Source organism: Vicugna pacos, chromosome 3, assembly GCF_048564905.1.
Source record: "Vicugna pacos chromosome 3, VicPac4, whole genome shotgun sequence".
NCBI lineage: Eukaryota > Metazoa > Chordata > Mammalia > Artiodactyla > Camelidae > Vicugna > Vicugna pacos.
In genome coordinates this window covers 8,425,469-8,443,233 of record NC_132989.1, presented here as the reverse complement: position 1 = coordinate 8,443,233, position 17,765 = coordinate 8,425,469, and the positions used below count along the sequence as shown (strand labels likewise).

At 43.4% G+C, this 17,765-nt stretch overlaps 1 long non-coding RNA gene across 2 annotated transcripts in view; it reads left to right on the top strand.

Moving 5' to 3' along the window:
- LOC140691065 (uncharacterized) overlaps window positions 1-14,950 on the top strand; it is a 247,434-nt gene extending 232,484 nt beyond the window's left edge. For both annotated transcript variants that reach the window (XR_012066514.1, XR_012066513.1), the window contains one exon: window positions 14,821-14,950. This is a non-coding gene — a long non-coding RNA (uncharacterized lncRNA). The remainder of the gene's footprint in view (window positions 1-14,820) is intronic.
- Window positions 14,951-17,765: the final 2,815 nt, after the last annotated feature.

Sequence of the window (17,765 nt, the reverse complement as noted above, 5' to 3'; positions counted from 1 at the left end):
GGGGCCATGATGGTGATGGAGATGAGGGAAGCCAGCTGGACATGAGACAACCAGGAGTGAATGGTCTGTGCAAACACAGGACCACAGCTACCCAGCTCCAGCCACTGCTGCCGGTCAGGAGCGTGAGCCACGTGTTGGCAGACCATTGATCTTTTTTTTTTTCTGGATTATTACATGAAGTTTCATGATTTAAAAATGTTCATCACTCACTCAAATTAAGAGAGAAAAAAAAAAAACACTCCACTGGTCAAACAAAACACATCAGTGGCCTGACTTTCTCTGCCACAGAAGAGGGTTGAGTGCATCGATCGTGGCTGAACACACGACCTTGGAAAGGTCTGTTTGCTCCTTTGTGAACCAGAGGAAATGGGGTAGATGAGCTCTGAAACTTCTTCTTTGGACCCTTTAGGATTTTATGACTCCCGAGTCCTGTATGTAGACCATCAGGGTCCCCTTCTTCTCCTAGTATTTCATGAAGGGTTGGGCAGAAGCCCAAAGCAAGAAAAGAAGAGAAGACGCATACGCAGATGAGGGTCAGAAAGGACGAGCTGGCAGGAGGAAGTGCCTGCTCGTGTGCTGCCACGTGCTTTGTTAGAAGACTTTCTTCTCTGAGCCATCCTTCCCTCCCCTGAACACCCCTAGTCCTTTTCCAACCTTCTCCTTTGGATATGTTCACCCAACACATTTATTAATTGCTTGCTTGAGGCCAGGTATGCTCTTGCAGTTTCCATCACTTTCCCACTCTAGTTATTTGAATAAAAGAATGGAGAAGACTTTACTACCCACATTTCTAGGATGCGAAGGAAGAAAGACCCGTCTGTGGGATGTACTAACTGTGAGAGAAGTAGGGTGGACTTAAACTTCACAGAGGAGTGTGCGGTGTGAGACAAGCCATCTCTTGGAGAACCTGGACTTTGGGAGCCCGTGGAGAGTGAGGTGGAGGGCCACCATGTGGTGTGCGATGCCACTCTCCTCCACTCCCCTCAGTTCTTCCATGAAGTTACCAAAGCCATGAACCAGTGATAGTGGCAGATTCAAGCGCACAGCAGAGAAGGAAGGCCGGGACTTTGCAGAAGTCCTCGGGCCAAGTGTGGAATGCTGTAAGCCATAATATTGTCCATATAGGGAACTGTATTCAACATCTTGTAGTAACCTATAATGAAAAAGAATATGAAAACAAATGTATGTACGTATCTCTATGACTGAACTATTATGCTGTACACCAGAAATTGGCACAATATTGTAAACTGACTGTACTTCAATTAAAAAAAAAAGCCATAATATTGTCCAAGCCAGTTTCTGAGAAACAGTGTCCCCAGGTAAGATCTCAGCTAAGCTGTGAGAAGTTTGAGAACAAGATCCTCATTGAAGTTGTCTCTGTACGCTACATGAAGTCATCACAGTGCTTTTGCACAAAGGAAATGCTTAGTGAATACTTGCTGACTGACTATGGATGATTGACTGACTGACTGACTGACTGACTGAAGAAGAAAGCTGTTAACTGCCAGTCCCTGAACATGGAATGCAGGCATTGCATGGATACATAGACTAGAAATGAGCCAGTCTGTCTGGAGAGGGTTAATTTCTGCCGTCAGCATTCACAGGAAGGATAATGTATGCTGCGGAGGGAAAGCATTAGTCTTTCCCTTTTGAAAACCTCGAAAAGATTTGTCTGAAGCATGTATTTAAATGGGCAGCATACAGGTGTTTTCAGAGCTACTCCAGCCCCGGAGAAGGCCTCAGGGCAAACCAGAGAAGACGGTACTTGGTAACGAGAAACACTCCTCAGCTACTCTGCATGCTTCAGTGGGAAAATGCAAATCAACTCATTTCCGCTTTTGAGGACGACTTCAGATAAAGGGGTCCCCAGGCAAAGTAACCCCTTCAACGTGCCTGTCTGTCTTTCCCCATTGCTATCTTTTCCTGCGCTACCTGCCGAGCCAGCTGTGGGGGGTGGGGAGGGGGCTGTGGATTGGCTGCACAGGAGATGAGAGAGGCGATGCATGGTAATGAGGAGCTGGGGTTGGGGGAGAGTGAAGGAAGAGGGCGTTTGTGTGAGCAGGTGCAACTTTGTGGAAAAGGCCTTGAACTAGGAGGAGGAATTACCTCCAGTTCTGACTCTGTGGCCCCCAGCTGTGGATGACCTTGGGCAAGAGGTGGGATTCACAGGCAGTCAAAGCTAATGTGAAAGTTGGAAATCATGCCAATTCGACCATTTAGGTGTTTTTGCTTTTTTTTTTTACGTTGGAAAACTGAGATCTGAACAAATTATCAATGGTCAGCGGAAAGTGAAAATTAGAATCCAGATCTCCGGCTGCTGGAACAGAGCCCCTCCGGCCATACCAAGTGCCACGCTAAGGCGGACCTGTATAATCAGGCCTGGGTGTCCATGTTTTATAATTTGGATGTCAATGTTTGGTTGTGTCTCAGGGCTCAATTAAGATTTTAAAGACCTAAACATCTCAAAAAATTATGTTGACCTCTGCAGACCCCCAGCGTAGGTAACTGAAAATAAAAAACCATGCAAGATTGTAGGGAAGGTGTAAGCAAGTAAAATAAAGAATTAGTTTTTCCCATTAATTTTACTCTGATGATTCTCAAATAGCAAATTCTTTTTAAAATTTTTATTTTGAATACCAACTTGTGGTTGCCAAGGGGGGCGGGGGGTGGGAAGGGACAGACTGGAATTTCAAAATGTAGAATAGATAAACAAGAGTATACTGTATAGCACAGGGAAATACAAGATCTTATGGTGGCTCACAGAGAAAAAAATGCGACAATGAATATATATATATGTTCATGTATAACTGAAAAATTGTGCTCTGCACTGGAATTTGACACAACATTGTAAAATGATTATAACTCAATAAAAAAATGTTAAAAATTTTTTTTTTTTATTTTGAGCGCTTCTGTTTCACCAGTGCATCTTATGGAACATGCCGTCTCTGCTACGGTGAAATCCAGTCTGTGATTTTGAATGTTAACAGGCACTTACTTTTCAGTGCATGAGAGGGTTATGTGAACACATGTTTGGATGATTGTTGTTATTTTTGTGTTTTTGTGGTTTTTATGGCATTAAGTGCAGGTGTTGTTTTTGGGTGAAGATGTATGTATAACAAACGCAAGTTTTTATTTCCTTTTTGTACAGAATGAGGCAATCAAATGATTGCTAAAATCGTCAGGCTGTAGTCTGCTAAATGAGATGACATATAAAAAGAGCCTTTTGCATGGCCTGTACTCAGTGTAGAAGGTTATTTTTTTCTCACTGAGTAAAAGATAGAACCATTCCAAACCCGAGATAGTCTGGATTAGAAAAGGACCTAAATTTTTAGAGGAAGTCATATGTCGTAGGAGTCAAAGAGTGGGCAGGTCGGTTTTAGGCTCGACTGATTTCCATAATTTGGTTTTTATGGGAAAGGGTTAAGTAACTTTCAAGTTTCTCTCAATCAACAGAGTTTACTGTAGTTCTTCTGTGCTTATATCTCAGAAGCTTTTGTGTGTGATGCATCTATATATCTGTATCTGCAACTGTATGTGCATGTCTGTTCATACAGACACACACGCATTACTTGATCCTGATGGCTTTTGGACTTGGCTGGGCGTGGCCGTCCAAGGAGCTGGACGTGAGATGGCTCCCGCACACATCCTGATATGGAATCCATAACCTGGAGTCACCTTAACCCCAGGCAAATGCTCGCTTCTTGCTGGGGACACTTTGGCCTCTCCCGGAAGGAAGTTTTTGCCTATCAGTGGGAGACCCTCACTTACACTAAAGTCTGAAATCATTCCCATAACGAGAGTTGGAAGGACTCACTATAGAACAATCTGCATTTTTTTTTCCCTCGAGTGATTTTCGCGTCTATCCTGCTAGTTGAGTGTCAGAAAAGATCATCCCAATGCTAAGCTAGTGTTTACTGAGTCTTTAATGTAAGCCAGTGGCTCTCAGGGCTGGTGGTTTTACCCTCCCCTTCCAAAGGGTATTTGAAAATGTCTGGAGTAAATTTTGATCGTCACAACTGGGAGGGGAGGAGTGCTGTCGGCACCCAATGGCTAGAAGCAGAGGTGCTGCTAAACAGAATACTATGCAGACACCTCCCCCACCCCAAAAAGAAATTACTGGCCCCCAAACGTCAATCATACTGAGGCTGAGAAGCCCTGGTGAATACCAAGCTCTTTGTGCCTTCGTTACAGGCATGTTTCCATCCATCTTCTCATGGATCCGATGAGGTAGAACTGTTGTCCCCTCCCCATCTTAAAGATGAGAGGTCATGTGACGAGGAGAGAAGAAGCAACATGATTAAGGCCACCAAGTCCTAGGTGCAGGACTGCACATGAGCCAGATCCGTCTGCTTCCAGACACCCAGTTTGAAGCGCCACTCTGTGCTGCAGGCATCCTTAGTCCTTTCAGACAAGAATCCCAGGGACTGAGCCCTTTCCACTCAACACACTGGCCCCTTTCACAAACCCAAGTGAGTTCCTCCTGCACAGGGGAGACCTCCAGTCTAGAGTTTGTCTTCCTCTCCTACCAGATGGCGTGTTCTGTGCTGACAGTCGCCTGGAGTTTAAAGCTTGTCCTTGTTTAGCTCCTTTAATTTTCTTTCTTTCCTGTATCTCGCCCTTGTGGCTTAGCTTTCCTTGCATCACAGTAATCTAGCTCTTCTTCTAAAGAATAGCCTCTTTCTTACAGAGTCTCCCTCCAGTAGCTGGAGGGCCAGCTTCACTGATGGCTAACAGGATGGTCTCCCAGGGGTGAGGGTGTTGATTATACCGCCAGGCCGGAGGAGGGGACAGTTTTCTCTGAAACTTGACAGTCTTTGACATTCACTTTTAAATCCTTTTCGCGGCATTCTCTGGCTCTTCAGAGGCTAGGAAAACAAACAAGCACATCTGAATTTAGGTTTCAGATTGTGCCAAGATTTCACAGGAAAGCTTTTTCTTCCACAAAAGCCTTTGGAGGAATTCCTCTATCAGGAGAGCAGAGCATTCCTGGGGATCTCATTAGGTAAGTTACTCTCAGATTAACATATTTTATTAATTACCTATTATGAGACCCCAAAGCTAAACAATCATAAAAGCAACAAAAAGAAGTAAATATAGTTCTCAGTGACGGATAGATGCCATGAAAGACATCATCAGTAAAATCAATTATATGCATTATTATAATGAAAGCTACAGTTAGTGCTTTAAAAAAATAATTAGGTTATTGGCTAAGAGGAAACTAGCCCCCTCCATTACCCCTGGAGCAAGCCCCGGAGGCTTCACTCAAAGGCTTTTAGTATCGAAATCATTGGTTTTATTGGCCAGGCAAATTAGTGACTCCATTAGCTTCGCCAGTGGGGGACCCTGGTTCTCCTAAGTCACCAGGTGCTTTTGATCTGGTTGTGCATTTTCTCGAGTGGAAAAATACAGCGTTGGGACAATACATCAAGTTGTGTACAAAGTATGCACCAGTCTGAATGTGCGGGGAGGGTAGGAACCAAGGGACAAGGAGTCAAAGATGGCTTGGCCGTGTGTTTGGAGTGTGTGGTTTGTGTGCGGCGTGGACCCTCCCACCCAGTGCACATGTGTGTGCCTCTTGAGAGCGGATCAGCACTTCCAAACCCCTGTTCAGAGCTCAGCTTGTCCATCTTGCCTTGTATATAAAAATATTCCACTTAAGCCGGTAGCAAAAGCTACCTTCCAAAGTGCCAACAAATAATATATGCGACTTTTTTTTCCCTTATCAATATAAAGAAATGTGGAGTTGTGAAGCTGGTGAAAACTTGCATCAGATAATGTAATGAAGCAGGAATTAGAGCAGCGTAGTTCCTCTGGCCATTATAAATGAGGACGGCAGCTACCTGGAGAACGGGAAAACTGATGAGTACGGTCTGTTGGGGAGAGCAGGAGGAAAATTTCCCTCAGGAACACATTTCAAATTACTTATTTATGAACTGATGAACTGGGAGACCACCTACGGAGCCACCGGCGCAAGCAGTTTGCTGCAGACAGCTACAGAACTCCGGCTAACGGCGCGGCTGTTTTCTGTTAGAACTCCTGCTATCCAGCTGGGCTTTGGAGGCAGGAAATTTAGGCTCCGACTAGAAGTTACGCTTTTCCTCTTTCTTGTCCGCATAAATATATACACACATATTTTAATCCACTTGAATCGTTTGGCGAGAGCATGAGAAAAAAAAAAAGCTGTTACAGTTGGCCCAGGAAGGCCCGGGGAGGAGAGGAGATTTTGGTGTTGAAAGGTTTGCAGGTTATGCCACACGGTCTGGGAAGGGGACTGAGTTCCAGGCTCCGGTGTCAGCTCTCAAAAGGCTATTGGATCAGGCCATGGAGAACCACGTCTTCCTCCTCCTTTTCTCGGTCAGCATCCTCCTCCTCCTTCTCAGCACCTTCATTGCCATGGTGACGGGGTATCCAGGGCTTCCTCTGAGCCAGGCTTTCTGCTGCGCTTTGCATGAATGGTCTCACTTCAGCCTCACAAGAACCCTATGATGTGGGCACCGTTGTTATCCCCGTCGCTTAGGTGAATAAACTGATGGATGAGAGAAGCGCAGGGGCTTTTTCAAGGCCACGAGTCCAAGTCCACCTGACCCCAGGGCTCAGACCCCTAATCACCTCCTGGAGGACTGTAAATGTTCACGCGGGGGAAATGGCATCTTCCTTTGGAGAAAGCTATGGACTTATTCTCTGTGCTGCAGGCAGTGTGGTGAGGGGAAAGAATTTAGCAAGGCAACTGGGGGACATGGGTGCTGTGGGGAGACAGTGTAGCTGAATAGTTAAGAGCAAAATCTCTTAGGTTTTTGTTTTTTTAATTATTATCTCCGTTTTATAGATGAGGTAACAGAGACCCAGCAAAGTACAGTCAACTTGCCCTACGTCACACATGGAAGTGGCAGAGCTAGAATTTGAACCTGACCTGGGTTGTGAGCTACTCACCGGGTAGAGAGCTCCTTGAGAGCAGGGTGTAAATCGTATTCACTTTTTAATTCCCAGTACCTGACAAAATACCTGTAGAAATGGCCCCTCAATGCATATTTGCTGAATTGAATTTCCAGCTCCCAATTCAGTAAGCTAATGGAGGGAGCTCTTGCAAAGATCCCTGTTCCTTGGCCGATACTGTAATAATAACAGCATATAGTATTTGTTGGGTATCTAACTGTGTGCTGGGCTGTATGCCACAGCAGTGTGATCATCTCATCAATCCTCAGAACCTGAGGAAGCAGATATTTTTATCATTATCATCTCTAGATTGACGCTTAGAGAGAGGTTAAGTCAGTGGTTCTCAACTGGGGGTGATTTTGTTCCCCATCTCCCAAAGAAGACAATTAGCAGTCTAGACACATTTTTGGTTGTCACGACTGGGGTTGGGGGTTGGTTTGCCACTGGCATCGAGTGGGCAGAGGCTAGGGTTGGTGCTAAACACCTTACAGTGCACAGGCCATCTTCCCATAGCAAAGAACTGTCCACCCCCAAATGTCAGTATTACCCAGTCAGTATTGCCTGACATGTCATTACTGAGGCCATCTGGGTTAAGACCTTGCCCAGGCTATTAAGTGGCAGAGCCAGGATTCAAATTCCCACGTCTCACTCCAGGGCCTGCATGCTAATCATCCACTGGATGATTCTCCCTGTCCCCTCCTTCTTGGGTAGCCTATGGTTTGCTGAGAAGACATGGTTACATTATGAGTCATAGGGTGGTAAGTGACTCCAGGGGATGAAGGGGGATCTTCTGGTGTTCATCTCTTTGCAAAGAAAATCCTTAACCTCGGCCTGAGAGCTGGGTCCTGACTATGGCAAATAAGTAAATGCTGACCACGTGGCAGTTCTGTCAGAGCCAGATGTAGCTGGGAGCCAGGAGGACCTTGAGGAGAGACTGCAGCGCTGGGAGAATCCCAGATTCCAGGCTGACTTCAATCGTTCCCAGTGTGTAGCCTCTAAAATGTCCCAAACACTCTGTGAGCTTCTATTTCTTTAGCTGTGGGACAGAGAAGGCATCGCTCTGCTTGCTTCTCATAACTGTTTACAAAAACCACGTGACAAATGGCCTTCCAAGAGTTCTGAAAAGGTTAAAGCGGTACACATTAGCAGGATTCCCTTTATTACTTCAACAAACGCATAACAATAACAATGACAGCTTACACCACTACTGTTATTTACTCTTTTTCAGACGTTGCTTTAAAGACTGGAAATGCTCTTCTCATTTATTCTTCAAAATAATCCCATGAAGAAGGTCCTAACTTAGAAGGACCCCACGCTTGGTCCAATGCTCTGATATCACTGTAACTCTGATGTAAATTCTTAATAATATTTGAATAAGGGGCACTGTATTTTTATTTTGCACTGTGCCCTGAAATTTATGTAGCTGATTCTTCTCTTTAGACACGTCTGCTTCTACCCTAAGTATGTAATAACCCCTCAGTTGCGAATCTATCAGAAATGGCGTATACCTGCTCTGGGTTCAGAAGAATAAAGGTTATTAAAGTTGATCATTTCCCTGTGAAAAGAAGGAGTGACATTTAGCATGCTTATCCATTCGTTTCATCTACACACTGTTCAGGTAGAAAGGACAGGAAACTAGACCAGAGGCAATTCAATAATCAAGTACTGGTTAAATAGTCAGGCTCTGGGTTCAGACAGCATCACAACAACAGCCATGATAGTACTGATAGCAGAAGTACATTATCCACAGCAAAAGTGTTGCGAGTTCCCCACGTACATAGCCCTCTGCTAAGTGCTTTGATATGCATGATCTCATTTGATCCTCACAATAATTCTTGTGGCATGCATTATTATTCTTATCTTTCAGATTATTATTCATCTTATTCACCACATCATAGAGCCTGAAATGGAATGCTGACTCTATTTGATGACTTTAATGCCTTGGGCAAGTAATGCAATGATTCTGTGCCTCACTCTCCTTGTGTGTAAATGGGAATATGGCTTACTTTATAAAGTTGTTTTGAATTAGGTAACATAATTCGGAATGCAAGAGGAAGGGTCTTGCCCACTTTGTGTTTTGTTATATACCATGTTTTAGATTAGTGCTTGGCACATGGTCAGTGTATCAGCTATCTGTCGCCATAACGCTGGGTAACAACTATTCACAAAACTTTTATGGTATAAGTGATAAGCAGTCAAGTGTGAATTCATTGTTCACATGTCAAGAGTCAGTTGCTGGGGGAGGGCATAGCTCAAGTGGTAGAGTGCATGCTTAGCATGCACGAAGTCCTGTGTTCAATCCTCAGTACCTCCTTTAAAATAAATAAGGAAATAAATAAACCTAATTACCTCCCCTCTCCGCACCTCCAAATAAGAAAAAAAAAAAAGTCAGTTGGATGTTGGCTAGGTAGGTCTGTTGGTCTTGTCTGGGCTTGCTCATTGTCTAGGGTTCCTGAGGCAACTTGGTTCTGCTCTACATCTCTCTCCCTCTGCAGAATGCTAGCTCAAGCATATTACTATGGTAATGGCAGAGGTACCAGAATGCAGGCAGAAATGCAGAAATCTTTTTCAAGTCTCTCTTTATTTCACATCTGCTAATATCCTACTGGCCTAAGCAAGTGACCTAGCAAAGCCCAGAGTCAAAGTCAGGTAATTTTGCCCAAGGCAGGAGGAGTGACGATTTGGGGCCCATTTTTGCAGTAAATCTACCATAATTGATTCTCCATAAATATTTGGAAAAAGAGTTTGGAAGTGCTTAACATATAATAAAGGATCAGAAAATGATAGTTCACAACTATCACAATAATTATCTGATAAACTATGGATTTGATAAAAGGTTAAACTAGAAGAGGGATTTGACCGATCATAACTTTCTATTATTGCTGTTGTTTTTCTTTCCTTTAAGTTTCCAAAATATTTTGGGGTGTCAGGTGGATATAATTTCGCTTTTTCTTTTGAAAACGTCTAGAATTTCACAGATCACAAAAGTAACTGATAAAACAGTTTCTCCAGAACCAAGGTGCTTTGAATTTGTCAAAATAAATCCCATTCTCAGCAAATTTCCCCGACACCTTTTTATTTCATGGCTTCATTCCTTTGTTTTAATCCAGCAGGGCATAGACCTGGGTTTTGAGAGTAGTGATTGTTTAAACATTCCTTTTGACAACTCCTGACAGCCCCTAGGATGGAAGCAGTTCACCTCAAGCCTGAATTTGGCCCCGTGCCTCTTGGCATGTCCTGTCTGTCTGTTCCTGAGAGCCTGTTGTGGATCCACGGGTCCCCCAAATTCTAATTTCTTCATAATGGGTTGGAGAGTCTGCTTCTGAGTGAGTGTGTATCTTGCTCTGAGCTGCTACGGTGTGTGGCGAGAATGATGACAGGTTGGTTTAATGCAGCTCTTGCCAAGATGAAGGGGTTGTCAGACAAGTATCTTGGGAGACTGAGGGATTGCTCTAAAAAGTCATTCTGAATTGCTAACTAACAGAGAGCTGGCACTCAGGTGGGGGTGCACTTCCTTGTATTGGAGGAACTGCAGAGAGGCCCTTGGCAGAACTGACCTCTCTCCTCACTCACTCACCGAGGGCAGGTTAAGTGGGCTGCTGAGATACCTCCAACCTGGGGTTATAGGTCCCAGGAGGGCCCAGGATTAGACATCAGAGACTCCATCAACCTCGTAAAACTGCATGCAAAAGTTTGTCCTCATAAACAAACATATGACTGTTATTTTCTCAGGAAAGGGGGCCATGGCTTCTCATCAGACTCTCAAGGGTTTGTGACTCCCAAATGTTGGCCTTCCCTGGTCAGTGCCCCAGGCAGGGCTCTGGAGGTAATTTTAAGGAGTTTTATCTGGACATTAAAAAGTAAAAGAAGTTTCTGTTGAAGAGTTTAAAGAAGTAAGATGATATGAGAAGTCCTGACTTTTGAAAGCTTACTCTAAGTATAAAATTTGGCTGTAGAAATTGCTACAAAAATTGCTCTATTTTTTCTCATTTATCGATTCCATACACATACACATGTCCAGTGTCTTCCCTGTGCCAGATACTGTGCAGTAAAGACTCTGCGTGGAGATGCTGGCACTTAGAGTGCCTGCCCTCATGGTAATTAAAACCTAGGGAGAGAGCCGAAGAATTCTAGTACAGTTGGAAATTTTAGTACAGTGTAAGACGTGCTATTTGATCATCCACTCATTCATTAATTCAATAAATAATTATTGAGCCCCTACTGTATGCCAGGCCCTGTGCTAGGTCTTAGGGGGGCATCAGTGAGTTGCAGACAGGCATAGATTCGGTCCTCACTGAATTCACAGATTGGGGGTGGTGGTGCAGACAGGTGAATGAGGCTTTGCAGCACACTGTGACAAGTGCTAACAGAGGGGTGTACAAGGGCAGCGAGGACACAGGAGTAAGATACCCAGCTCAGCCTCCAGGGCTCAGGGACAGTGAAGGCTCAAATACCAGATTCTGTGACTGCATTCCTGGCTAAGTAGAAACCTGAACATCTTGGATCAGTTGTCTCCTTTTCAGCTTATTAACAGGCACATGCATCTGCTGAAGGCAGGTTTAATAGTCCAACTCCTGCACCGTGCATTGAATGACAGAAGGCTTAAGTTCAATCATTTTTTTTTGTATCTATATAATTTTTATTGAAGTATAGTCAGTTTACAATGTGTCAGTTTCTGGTGTACAGCATAATGCTTCAGTCATGCATGAATATACATATATTCATTTCATATTCTTTTCACCATAAGTTACTACAAGATATTGAATATAGTTCCCTGTGTTATACAGTAAGAACTTGTTGTTTATCTATTTTATATATAGTAATTAGTATCTGCAAATCTCAAACTCCCAGTTTATCCCTTTCCACCCCCTTTCCCCCTGGTAACCATAAGTTTATTTTCTGTGCCTGTGAGTCTGTTTCTGGTTTTGTAAACAAATTCATTTAGTTTTTGTTTTGTTTTGTTTTTTTAGATTCCATGTATAAGTGATGTCATATGGTATTTTCCTTTCTCTTTCTGGCTTACTTCACTTAGAATGACATTCTCCAGGTCCATCCATGTTGCCACAAGTGGCATTATTTTATTATTTCTTATGGCTGAGTAGTATTCCATTGTATAAATATACCACAACTTCTTTATCCCAGGTTCAATCTGATTTTTACTTTTTACCAGCTGTATGACCTTGGGCAAATCCCTCACCTCTCAGAGCCTCACCATGAAACGGGGTTAAGAATGTCTGTCTTGCCTTTGTCTGGGGAGTATTATGAGTATCCCTGCCTTTCTGCACTGTGGAGGCAGCTAGCATTCTACAAAATGAGAACGTAGCTCTATTTTCATAGTTGAGGGCTTCCGACAGGCTATACCTCCAAACCTCCACTTTGTGTCCCCTGATCAGGACCTGCTTTCTGTGGATCCATCTTGTGAACTTGTACTTGATTTCTCTCGCCCTCTCTGACTTCTTTATATTGGTGAGCTAGGTTGAGTTTTACTCTTGGCTGTTGCCTCTGAGAACACGCACTGAAGTTTCATGTTCTGTAGTCAACTCCTGACCTTATACCCCAGATAGACTCCTGGGACCCATCAGTCCAACTTGAGTCCAGACCCCTGGGCTCCTGCCTGCCTGGTAGGAGGGCTGGATGCAACAAATAAAAGGAGATGTGGCAAAGATAATGTCACTCTTGCTATGCTGTTTCCTGTTTGTGAGCATACGGGAAGATTGCATTTCCCAGCCTCCCTCGCAGGTAAGTTGGGGCCATGTGACTGAGTCTGGCCAACAGAATGTGGGCAGAAGTGATGTACGCTATTTCCAGGACTGGGCCTTTATATCCTCACGTGTGATCCTCCAGCCATCTCTTTCCCAGCCACAGGGACCACGTGTTCCAGGATGTGTAGCAACGAGGTAGAAGAGGACTACCTAAGTCCTGTGGACTGTGATGTGAACGAGAAACCTTTCTGTGCTATGCTTTTAGGGTTCTTCTATTACAGCAGCTTGTGTTAATAACCTAATATATAGGCGGTAACATATGAAAGTCCTCAGAAACTTCAAAACAATGTACATTTTTATGTTTCAACTATTATTTATGTGCTCTCATGGATAAAAGCTGTCCTGTGATTGTCACATTCTCCTGACAGCTCTCGTTGTTACCTTTTTTGTGTTGCAAGTGACAGAATCCCACTCAAATAAGATCTGGAGAAAAGGGGAAATTTTGGGAGTTCTAAATATTATCCTGATGTCTTCCTCTCTCTTTCCATCTCTTAGCTCTTCCTTCCTTTCTTGACTTTACCTGCTTGTACACCCTCTCCACAGGGTGGCCCTTGATTGCTCTCAGCTTGTGCTCTACCAGCTGGGAAGAGTGACAGAAATCCAAAACCACTTTTTCACCATTGGTTCCAGCAGATCTCTGGTGATGGCTTTTGTAGCCTGGTTTGGGTCACCGGCCCATCCCTGAACTGGTCAGTCACTATTTGGTCAGGTTTAGATCGTGGGTTCCCCCTTGGAGACTGGAGATAGTGCCAGGTCTCCTGCCAACCATATGGGTTGCTGTTGGGGTTGAAACATTCCTCAAAACAAAGCTGGAGTGTTGGTATACAAAAGGGCAATAGATGTCCACTATAGCCCAACCATAATAATGAAAGCTAATATTTTCTAAGTACTTGCTATGTGTTAGAGATGGTGCTAAGTGCTTTTTATACATTATCTCATTAATAGCTGCCAACAACCCTAGGTGACAGATTCTGTTATCTATGGAGTAACAGCAATGGAACCATTGATCACTTTTCATAATGTAAACTTGATGTGAATTAACACATAATTTTTAGTGTTAACATGATGACAGAGGGGACAGTACCTATCGATAATCTAATTTCTCTTGCAGTAAAGGAACAATGGAATTACAAGGGAAGAGTTGTCTGGCACGGCAATGTTACTGCTTTAGTGATTCAGGCCATTCCAATGAACAACAGGAAATATGGGGCTTACACTGTATTTATTTGTGGAAAGATATCCATATAACCCTGTTCCAGTGTCATCAATACAACCGTAATTCATGATCCTGACAACAGAGCCATGTGTTCTGTGTGGTCTCACCATCGAGAAAACCTCAGTTTGAAGCTGAAGCTGCCAAAACAAAAATAAAAGCCATAAATCAAAAATATTCAAATTCTCCCTCTTGTTCTGACATGTACAATGTTAGCGTTTCAGGGCCAAGGAGGTGAAAGGAATCTTTGGTTTCACACTTCCTAAATTCTCCCCTCCAGTTGGACTCAGGCTGTCAAATGGGTCTGGTGCTTTGAAGCTGATCATGGAGGGTGGAGAGGGAATGGGTAAAGGGTCACAGCTGGGACCATCAGCAAACGTGCTGAGAGATGAGGATAGTTGGAGGGCCAGTTAATGAGTGTATGAGAGGAAACAGTGCATACAGGGCAGCTTTCTCTCACTCACAGGCAAGGAGACATTCTCTCCTTGGCTATGAAGGGCATTCTGTCCTTAGATGTTTGCCACAAGTTTCCTCTCTGCTTTCCTGTTTGGAGAATTGAGCTCAGTGACACTTTGATTAATGTTATTCCTATTTTCACTGACAGAACAGTAGCTTTTATTTAGGGCCATGTATTAGGTGCCTTCCCCAGCTTGACTTCAGAATCCCAGCAGAGGGCTAATGCTGGTAGTTGCTTAGATGGACAGCTGTCCACAGAAACGTGTTATCTTCTTTCCATAGTGTGCAATTATCTCTGGGAGGCAGTTGCCTAGACAGGGACTACATTTCCCAGCACCCTTTGCATCCAGGTGTGGCCACATGACCATTTCTTTTGTGGAAAGTGAGAGAAACTATTTCTCCTTGGGTTTTCCAAGAAGTCAGTGTACCTTTTCTGCTTACCTTCCTCCCATCTAGTGCCTACACACAGAGGTCACTGAGACCCTTGGGGATGCTGTGGAGCTAGAAGACGAAAGATGTCTGCGTCCTGAACCACCACATGGAGAAAAAACATCTTCCATTTAGAAAAATACAAGCAAACTTTCAGAAAAATCGCAACATTTTTGGTGAGTCTGCCATCAGAACCATATACCCTCATAGACCCTGGATTCTAAGATCTCAGATTAAGACTTGCCCACACTGGAAACATTCCTATTTCTAGACCTGCACGGTTCAATGTGGTAGCAACTAACTCCACGTAATTACTTAGACTTAAATTTAAATTAATTAAAATAAATTTTTATAAGATTCAGTTCCTTGCTTACACTAGCTACATTTCAACTCAGTAAGAATGTGGAAAGTGGCTACTGTATTTGGCAGCATATATTTAGAACATTTCCATCATTACAAAAAAGCCTGTGCTAGACCAGTGGGAGTCTAGACCGTGAATTTATTTAGAAGGAATAGCAGGGAAGTCTGTGAGTAATAATAGACTTCAGCATCGGGGCTACAATTGGTTTATTTTTCACTTGTTTGTCTTCTTACTAGAGGCTGTGAGGTCTTTAGAGTAGGGGTTATCTCATGCATCTTTGTATCTTTAATACTTAATATATAGCAGAAACTCAGGGATGCTTTTTGAGCAAACGAAGGAAGCTCAGTTATCAGGGTAATTTGGGAGGGAATTCACAAGAGTTGGATGTTGACATTGCTTAAATCCTTTCCATCCATGTATGGTGAGGACCGACTGGTTCTGGAGATGGAGCTGGACCAAATGATTTCAGGGACAGGGAGGGGAGACGCAGAGAGACCAGAAACTATCCATGGCTTGCCAGAATCTGAATTTCTTTGAGGTTGTTGGTGACTTAGCTAGCTAATCTGACAAATTAAATTATTCCAAATGATCTCCTGAGTAAACTCCCTCAGGACCTATGCTAACCTAGCACATAGTTGGCACTTTAATGCATATTTGTTGAATGGAGGCATTTTACCAATATTATATGTTTGTTTATTTCCTGTCTCCTAAGTCTGCCACCCATCCACCCTTTCACCCCTCAGTGGCGTGAAAGCTCCGTGAGGGTGAGGTCTTTGTCCTGCTCAAGCTGCATCTTCCACACCTAGCACAGTGCCTGATACCTCGTAGCTCAAAGGTATTTCTGGAATAAAGGAGGGATTAGCCTTTAATAAACTCAAAGATCGACGCAGAAGTGGAAATTCTAGAGATGGTCAAGACAGTGAGAGAAAGTATTTTGGGGACAGAAAAGACACTTTTGAGGGCTCTTAAATAACCTCCTAGAAGGATCCACCGGCTTTGCCTGTGCACAGGGCTGGGCCAGCCGTCGTAGATGATGTGCCTCGATTTGAAATGTAAATCCCCCCAGGACTCTAGGTGCATACGAGGCATAATACTAAATGGCTGATAACTTATGACATTTATTTCCCCACATGAGGAACCACAGGGCAGCATCTCTTGTCAGGAAGGAAACAGATTTGTCAGAAAGGAAACCAGCCATCATACGCTCTTTGTATTTTTATGATTTATGTATTTATTGGGTGCACCCACCACTTAACAACCTCTGGGCGCTTTTGTACGCTTCATAGACAAAAGGCAGACACTGCCATGGGGATTATGAGGTGGAGAGGTACCAACGAAATAACATCCATAAATCCCAAAGCACATCATAAAATCATCAAATGCTACAGAAGCTGCACTTAGGCTCCTTCCAGTAATCAGACACCTAAATGGAAAATTCTGAAGACCTGAGCTTTAGTCTGCGTCCTGGCACTTATTAGATTTCAAGGCCTCGAGTAAGTTTCTTAATCTCTCTTAGCCTCATCTATTTATCTCTAAAATGGGCATAGTCATAACAGTAATTGCCTGGTTTATCTTGAGGGCTGGGGACTCAGATGCGCATGGCTGTGCTTTATGAATCACAGAAAAATCCCCAGATGTCACAGACGAGCATTTTCCAAAAAATTAAACTCGGTATCCACGTGAATTTGAATTTCCTTTTGTCACTCTGTGATGTGAGTCTCTAGTTGATGTTTTGTCATCGTTTAGTGTTGTACACTCTCCCCCAGACATGACCTGCTATCATACCTACCCTCATGGCTTTGGTCATGACCTTTTCCCAGCTTGGCATGTCTCTTCCCAGTCATTCTCAATTGTTAAGATTCTTCAGAGGGATTTGAGTTTAGTCTCTGGATTTAAACCCGAACTACCATAGATAAAAGGCAAAAAAAAAAAAAAATCATTCCATTGCCTATCATTTATTAAGCTCTTACTATATGCCTGGCATTCTGATTTTATGTACATTAGTTCAGTTCATCCCTGTAAAACCCCTATGAAGAAGGTATGATTACCTCCATTTTACGAATGAATAAACAGGCTCAGAGAAGGCAAATAACTTGACGAAGGTGAGGGAGATGCTAGCTGGCCAAGTCTGAACTGGAGCCTAAAACTCATGTTTTTAAACTTTACTTTGAAATGTCTGCCTCCATGACGCAAAAGTGTCTTCCTCTTGACTCTGGTTGAATGGGTTTGAGGTACTATGGGTGCCCACAGGAGGAACACTGTGGTATGGGGGCAGAGTATAAACCGGGCATCCCAGTTTCTTGTTTTGTTTTTACACAGATAGGTTTTCCATCTTTGGACGTATAATTTTATCTCATTAGCCTCAGTTTCTCTACCGAAAATGGCAGTTGCGTGACAATCGAGTTTGATTAGATCATCTGAGCTTCTCTTTATTTTTCATACTCTTGAGTTATTCTTCAAAATTATGCCCTCAACCCTTCCATTATGCCAAAATATTGGCAGCACAACTGTTTTATTTTTTAGGTTTTAGTGGAATTGGGTAGCCATCTTATATCTGAAAGGTCAGCTTCTTCTGTTACTTAGACAATTTTAATGGCCTCCAGCTGGTCCT